Here is a 7,400-nt window from a genome sequence, read left to right on the forward strand (position 1 = left end):
GGGAGGGTCTGGGAGGGTCTGGGAGGGAGTGTCTGCTGCTGATTGGCTGGAATGTGTCTTGTGACTGTGAGCTACAGGGTCAAAGTTTACTCAATGATGACGAATAGGGGGCGGATCGAACATCGCATATGTTTGGCGTCTGCTGCGAACGAGAACATGCTATGTTCGCTGCGAACTATTCGCGGCAGAACTGTTCGCGACATCACTAATAGATATGTATTTTCCATGAACATTATCAAATATATATAGAAATATTTTTTTATGTGAAGGACATAGAAATGTAAAATATGGGTTTTGCTCATCGGGTTTCACTATTTAGATTATCATGGTCAGGTTAGCTCATGTAAGGTGAGTTAATGAAATATCAAATATTAAAAATATTAATACAATTATTAAACATACTGTAAAATATTATAAATAATCCATAGAATATATCTATATTTTTACAGTATGTTTAATAAATTTTATTACTATTTTTTTACTGTTTATATTTAATATTTCAATAATGGGTATTGAAGATAGCAATTCTTCATATATCTGATACTGTTCATGTAAAATACATATCTATACATATATATCTATATAAATATATATATATTTATATATATATATATATATATATATATATATATATATATATATATATATATATATATATATATATATATACTGTATATATGTACATTGGAGCCCTTTATAGTCAAATACTTGAAAACATGAAAAATCTTTTTTATTCACTATTAATATTTAACAATGTGTTTAACTGTGTATGTAGCGGAAATATTTTACAATACAATGTTCTTCACATAATATTAAATGTTCTATGTATTTTTAAATACATTTGTCTGTCCATCTGTATATATATATATATATATATATATATATACCTATATTTAATTATATAGAGGTATACATATACCTTTTTCCAAAAATCCATCATTGGAATGTCAAATATTTATAATTCACGTTGGGTTAAGCACACTTGAAGAAACGCGATTGGGTTAGAGTATGAGTATGGGTGTTTTCTTTTTTAACGCTTCATTGAAGTATAAGAGAAAATGAGTTAACACAGTCGCAATATTCTAAGTCCAACTCTTTGCGTACATCGGGTTTTCACTTGCGCACAAACTTTTTAATTTTCAACTCATAATATAAGCTTTTCTCAAAGTTACTGAACACAATATGCCAATCAACAATCTATAAGTGCCAGCACCTTTTATTTTACAAAAAAGCACTGTTTGTATGTATGTATGTATATGTATATATAAATATAGTCATTGAAAAGGTTAGAAATAAGGAATTTTAAGTGAAATAATAATTGTGTCCTTCAAACTTTGCTTTAGGCAAAGAATCCTCCATGTGCAGCAATTACAGCCTTGCAGATCTTTGGCATTCTATTTGTGAATTTGTTGTGGTAATCTGAAGAGATTTCACCCATGCTTCCTGAAGCACCTCCCACAATTTTGATTGGCTTGATGAGCACTTCTTACATACCATACGGTTGAGCTGTTCTGGTGAATGTGCTGGTTACTCCATTAAAGACAGAATACCAGCTGACTGCTTCTTTCCTAAATAGCTATTGTATAGTTTGGAGCTGTGCTTTAGGTCATTTTCCTGTGGTAGGAGGAAATTGGCTCCAATCAAGTGCCGTCCATAGGGTATGGCATGACGTTGCAAAACAGAGTGATAGCCTTCCTTCTTCAAGGTCCCTTTTACCCCTGACCATCACATTGCCTCTACCATGCTTGACAGATAGCGTCAAACACTCTTCCAGAGTGTTCTTCTTTGTGATCTGAACATCTTAAACTTAAATTTGTCTGTCCATAAAACCCCTGAGGAACCATAGGGATACCTCATATTGAGAACCTGTACCCAAGAAGATGCAACCACAGCCACATCCAAAGGTCCTTGGACACTGGACGTTTGCTAAACATCCTAGAGACAGAGAGCAAATTTTTTTTGAAAACTCATGGATGATCCTCTCCACAGAAAACTTTAGTAAAGGTGAAAGCTTTATTCGATCTGAAGAGAAACCAGAGTATAACGAACTCCTCATCCGAGTGAGCAACTCACCACCCAACCAGGACAGCCAGTTATACCGGCGCCACGTGGATGATATAGGAACAGAAAATAGTGCCCGACCAGGACCAGCCTGCTACATAGGGCATTCAGAACTGACCCAGGCCACAGAAAAATTGAAACCCCAATAGGAATCGACTAAAGGAACTATAGACATAACAATGTACTAACACATTATGCAACTTCCGCGGAAGTGCCCAAGTGACCACAAAATCGCTAGTATCAAATTCCAGAGAAGAAATGTTTCCCAATGGAAAAATTATAACAGACATGATCTTTTTAAAAAGAAATAAAATACATCCTAACTGGATCAAAGAAAAAGAGGGCAGCACCCGCAGGTGAACGCCCAAGAAGAATTAGCACACTAACAGGACCAGCCAATCAGAGACCCTCCTGCTGCTCAGAACTGGAATAAGATAAAAAAAAAAGAAAGTGAATTGGAGACGACAAGGAGATTAACTTCATCCCCCCACGTCTAACCCAGCTTGCCGTCTGGAACAGAAGACTGAGGGTCTTTCAACCCATTAGGAATGGGATCCTCCAGCACCGCCAAAGAATGCCGCAGAAGGACATGAAGGCACGCCAGTCTATAACGAAAAGCAAGACTTAACTCCGCCAGGGCAACTGATGACCCCGACCCCGAGGGTTGGGCCCCTGAAGCTTCAGAGGAAACTGCTTCCCCAGATGGCTGATCTGACCCAGACGATCCCACGCCTGACAAGCCCTGGTTAACAGAACATGGACAGTATCTCATCAACACCTCCCTCCCAGGAAGTTATAAATGCACCAACGCCATAGATATGGCCATGCGGAACCGTGCCGTAACCTCTGGAGGAAACAAACCGCCTTCCAGAGAAGGGGTAACGGCATTAGAGACACCTGCTTGCGTAGCTAAGGAAGGTTCTAGGGCACACGCTTCACAAGATGTGGGATCCCCAGGGGCTCATGGCTTGGCGGACTCTACGTTTCCTGTTGCAGGAGAAGAGAGCACTCTAAAGCGGCATTTGGAACATAACTGATGGGCATGGATTACCCGGGCCATCTCATACTCTTCGCAAGAAGTAGAATCTAAATCAGAGACATCAGCCTCCCAAAAATCTGAATCCTCCATAACTTGGATAGAAATTATGGTTATAAGAAAAAAATAAAAACGGCACCTTACACCCCCAGTGGCTGGGGCACTCACCACCTCCTATGACCCAGACAACCAGCGAAACAGGCTCTCCCTGTCGCCACATGGTCAGGAATATGGAATTGGAGTGCAGAACATGACCACACCTAGTCACATGGTACACCGTGCAAGCCAGAGAAAAGCGTGCCAAGGCCACAAGAGCCGCATAGGCCTGACAAAAAAAGGCCATTATGTTCAGATATAGCCACAAGCCCAAGCATCACTACACATTAGCAGACAGAATCACATACCAAACGTGATTAAAGTCCCCCTATACTTTAATAATAATAAATAACCCCCCTCAGAAGATATAAACCCTTGATTCCATAAAGATAAAGGAGTCCCACTGAGACCCTGACTTCTTCGTTTACATTACATTCACACATTGAAGTAAAATGAAACAATCTTACTGGAATCTACGCCTTGGAACAGGAACACAGCCCTTAAAGTGTGACAGATAGTAGCCTCGCTTCCAAAATGGACTTGAGTGAAGAAAGCAGGCAGCAAAACTCGTCAACGCTGATTGCTAAGGAGCTGTTAACATGAGTCAGGATGGTTTTGCAGAAAGACTATCCCTGCATCTCCGGACTCTAACATTCATCCATGCTCTCAATGAGAGACTGACAGGATTATTTAAAACTCCAGTCCCATTTCTAAGAGTACTACCCTCCATAAGAGACAATCTTTAATCTTCCGACACTTCTCTGCCAACCTCCTGTGACGAAAGGCAAAGAATGACTGGGGAATGAGGGAAGTGGGGGGAGGTATTTAAGCCTTTGGCTGGGGTGTCTTTGCCTCCTCCTGGTGGCCAGATTCTGAATTCCCAAAAGTTATGAATGCAGCTGTGGACTCTCCCCGTTTAAGAAGAAAAGAAAGATTATAATAACACATATGCTAAATGCCATTTCTCAGTGTTGTGGTAAAAATTTCCAGTTTCTCAAATTTCCTAGAGATCACGTTAGCTGTACGGGAAATTATGTATATTAAATACATATACATATGTAAATATCAGTCCTACCCACTACTAATGGACTATTGAAAAGAGATTATGCCTTGCATAGTCTCAAATATGGGAAAATGACTGATTTTCACTTATCACCTGATAAGTTTTTCACAAGCTTGGAAAACAGAATGCAAGCGTATGCCAAATGGAAGAAAATGTGGTTATCTTGAGAGACAATATTATTAGCATTTTACAACTGCCAGTTATAGGCAACAATGTAAATGTGGTCTATACAGAGTCTAGTGCATTTATATGTAAAATAAAGATGAACATTTTTATTGGGGAAAAAAAAAACAGCAGAAAGCAGTTATAAGGGGTTAAAGTGAGGGGATGTGGGGTTTTAGAAAAAAATGGCACTAAAGTATCATTATATAGAGGTGAATGGGGGACTATGTTTTCACTCTAAATATATATGTTTATGCTTATATACATATTTATTAATGTGTTAATATGTGTAAATACACATATAAACATATAACTATAAATGAATATATTTATATACATATATATTTATTTATTGCTGCCCATCGCTGCGCCATTTGCCCCCTGTGCTGTGCTCGGTGATTTGCTGTGTCTGACGGCATGAAAATGAGGCTCCTATTGGAGCATATGAAAGCACACTTGGCTTCCAGTCAATGCGAACGTGAGGTTACGTTCACATTGTGCCGCAGTTGTTACACCTGAGCACATTTACGTGCGCTGGTATTACTGAGTGGTGCGCAAATATCACACTTGCGTAAGTGCAATATTGCGATCCACTCATAAGCTAGCCCACAGTGTTTTCCAGATTACCAGCACTTACTCTTACTAAACCAACAGTGCAAGTTGATAAATTTTGCTTTGTGCAGTGATTTTACATATATTCACTGGTATTGCTTGGCAAGGTCTTTAACTCACTGCCAAGATGGAGTTATAATCTTTCATGCTGACTTCAATGTATAACCCCCTGCTGCCTCTTGATCACAATTCTTTCTATGACTGAATTTAAAAAAAACTAATTTTAATAAGATTTTAAGGATCCCATCTACCTGTGTCTAAAACAAAAATGTAAACATACAAAATAGAGAATAAAGATTAACGTCCTTGAAAATGGAAGCCCAAAACAACAGATATTCATTAAAATCAAGTGAAGATGCTTTAAGAAAATTAGAAAAAGAGCAGACTTGAGTCTGGCTAAAAAATATATTTTTTACCACAAGTAGGTTTAAAGTCTGGAAGATTTAGAGATTCATAGCATATAAACACTTCAAGGTAGTAAGACTAGGAGATTGTTTTCTTATCTTTAAAACATTCAACATCGCCAAACAATATTTTGTTCTTATTTTTCCAGAAGATGCCTTTATCCCTCGAGCTAGAGTATTGAACACAATAATACTTGCCGCTAGACACCTTATTCTTAAAAACTGGAAATTACACTCTGCGCCAGCTTTTTTTTGCTTTTTCTCAAAGAAATTCAAAATCAAATTATTTTAGAAGCAGCTCATTTAAATATCGATGGGGAGAGACAAATTAAGAAAAAATTCTAGATTGGCTGCCAATAATTAAAACTTATGATGTTCCAATCCAAAAACAGATAGTTTATCCTTTTAGAAATTCAGACAGTTTTGCAAACTTGGTTTTGAATGAAATTTTTCCTGCAACTTGGTTAATAAGTCTTAGAGATGTATAAAGATACCTCTTATGATGAATTTCTAGGTGGGGGTAGAGCCAATTTTTTCTTTCTTTTTTTCTCCTTATTTTATGTTTGTTTTCGATTCTCTAACATATATTTTTCTAAGGACTATACTGTCCTTCTTCATGAAAGTTTGTGGTACAGGATGACATATTATATTATTGTTTTTGTTACTGGTCACCCTGTATATCTAAGGTTAATTACGCTAAAGATTAGTCTAGCATTGTTTAGTTAAATTATATTTTAGCCCAACCTTTTTCAAATGCCTCTAACACACTGAAGAGTCATGGGGGGGGTAGTTATCAAGCCGTCTACTTTTCTGGCTTCGCCGGCCCAATACGCCCGCCTAAGCTCGCCTCACATCGCCGCCGCGGACCTGAAAAAATACGCCTAAGTTATCAAATAAAGCTGCCAAAAAGCCGCGGGGCGATGAGCAGCGGACTGTGAGAGTTATCACTCATCCGATCTCGCTGCCCTTCGGCTTTTTCCCAGCTTTATTGCTAGCCTGTCACTAAGCACTCACACTAAACTACACTGTTCTATCCCTATACCGGCGCCCCCGGAGCCTCCCGCAACTCAATAAAGTTACTAACCCCTAAACCGCCGCTCCTAGACCCCGCCGCAACTCTTATAAATGTATTAACCCCTAAACCGCCGCTCCCGGACACCGCTGCCACCTACAGTATACCTATTAACCCCTATCCTGCCCCCCCCTACACCGTCGCCCTCTATTATAAAGTTATTAACCCCTATCCTGCTGATCCCGCACCTCTCCGCAACTAAATAAATAGTTTAACCCCTAAACCGCCGCTCCCTGAACCCGCCGCAACCTATATTAAACCTATTAACCCCTATCCTGCCCCCCCTACACCGTCGTCACCTATAATACATTTATTAACCCCTAATCTGCCTCCCCTACACCGTCGCCCCCTATAATAAATTTATTAACCCCTATCCTGCCCCCCACTACGCCGCCGCCACTGTAATAAAATTATTAACCCCTAAACCTAAGTCTAACCCTAACCCTAACGCCCCCCTAACTTAAATATTAATTAAATAAATCTAAATAATATTTTTATTATTAACTAAATGAATCCTATTTAAAACTAAATACTTACCTATAAAATAAACCCTAATATAGCTACAATATAAATAATAATTATATTCTAGCTATCTTAGGATTTATTTTTATTTTACAGGTACCTTTCAATTTATTTTAACTAGGTACAATAGCTATTAAATAGTTATTAACTATTTAATAGCTTACCTAGCTAAAATAAACTGAAATTTACCTGTAAAATAAATCCTAACCTAAGTTACAATTACACCTAACACTACACTATACTTTAATAAATTATTCCTATTTAAAACTAAATACTAATATAGCTACAATATAAATAATAATTATATTGTAGCTATCTTAGGATTTATATTTATTTTACAGGTAACTTTGTATTTATTTTAGCTAGTTAGAA

The 7,400-nt window shown here is 38.0% G+C and overlaps 1 non-coding gene across 1 annotated transcript; it reads right to left on the reverse strand.

The window, feature by feature from the left end:
- Positions 1–1,929: 1,929 nt before the first annotated feature.
- Positions 1,930–2,042, reverse strand: LOC128658560 (U5 spliceosomal RNA). The gene has a single exon (XR_008402239.1). It is a non-coding gene; the product is annotated as a U5 spliceosomal RNA (small nuclear RNA).
- Positions 2,043–7,400: the final 5,358 nt, after the last annotated feature.

Source organism: Bombina bombina, chromosome 4, assembly GCF_027579735.1.
Source record: "Bombina bombina isolate aBomBom1 chromosome 4, aBomBom1.pri, whole genome shotgun sequence".
NCBI classification, from domain to species: Eukaryota; Metazoa; Chordata; class Amphibia; order Anura; family Bombinatoridae; genus Bombina; species Bombina bombina.